Genomic DNA, 1,282 nt, shown 5'->3' with positions numbered 1-1,282 from the left:
AACCTCTGGTGTCACTTCTAACAGGAGGTGTATCAGCAAACTGTTTATATACAGTATGGTCCCCGTAACATGTGATGTACTTGTGGTAATAATGAACAGCCTCCAGAGGAGAGGTGCCTGCACGCTAAGGGTAAGCAACTCTGACAGTGAAGACGATGTACTGGCAGAATATATACTCGGCCTACAGGTGATATACAATACCTGTTCCTCCTCGGACAGTGGGATTCGGCATCAGCGCACCCTGCTGGGCAACATGAGGGGACCAATGAGATGGGAACAGCAGAGCAACTGTCACTCGATCCAAAGAAACTGTGGCTAAGGTTGTGAAGTGGCTGTTCATGGCCATGATTAGTGATTGCAGCAGTGGTACTGGAGGCACCTGACAAAGCTGCAAGGGCGAACTTTTGTGTTTGACTGAATGCTCTTTAAGGGGCATAACAGTAGTGTCAAGTGATGCTCCTGCTTTTGGATTGCCATGTAATAGTTACTAATATTTGAGTTTGAATGTTTGTGCAGTTACGCCAAAAAACTAAGACTGAGTGCAGTAAGTGCTCTGTCATTATATTTTATCATTCTTAAAAATTGATCCGTATCTTAATTTCACGTGTAATTTATTTTTCACAAAGCAATTTCTTTAATATGAACATTAACTACAAACTCCGTCATTTGTCAGCGAGAGCTCCATTAGGCAACAGTGACGTTTTGCCTGAAGCACATTTTTATTCATTCTACTAAAATCAATGAATGTAATATAATTTGAAGTATAACGACCAGCATTTTAAACAGTTTCAACTACAAAAGAGAATAATTGCACTTACATTCTTCTATCACCTTTGAAGTGAATCCTTTTGTTTGAGAGTTTATAATACTTATAATCTGCAATATTAATCAGTTTATACAAATAGAACCATTTTATAGTTAATTTGACGTAAAGTAAACAAAGTGTCTGTTCAGAAAAAGTGAGCAATAAGAACCATATTTGCTACAAAGCTACATGACAGGGAATTATGTACTAGAAACAGGACTCAGTATTTACACATGCAAAAATATTATAATCGAAAAATGCAATTGTAATCAAGTGAATATAAAGTTACCACAATAATAAAAATCAAACAGCTGCTATATACTAAAACGAAGGAGGCAGCAACTGGTATGAAAGTAGCAGTTTCCATGCCAATCAATTACATTTATGTGGTATAAGCAGGTCTGGCACCAGGATTGGGAAGGGGGAGGGGTGTCGCATGGAACCCAATATGCCACCACCCCCAAGGGGGCAGGTTTT

The sequence above is a fragment of the Schistocerca piceifrons genome, chromosome 9, assembly GCF_021461385.2.
Source record: "Schistocerca piceifrons isolate TAMUIC-IGC-003096 chromosome 9, iqSchPice1.1, whole genome shotgun sequence".
Lineage (NCBI taxonomy): Eukaryota > Metazoa > Arthropoda > Insecta > Orthoptera > Acrididae > Schistocerca > Schistocerca piceifrons.
Note: the sequence above shows the minus strand (reverse complement) of the source record.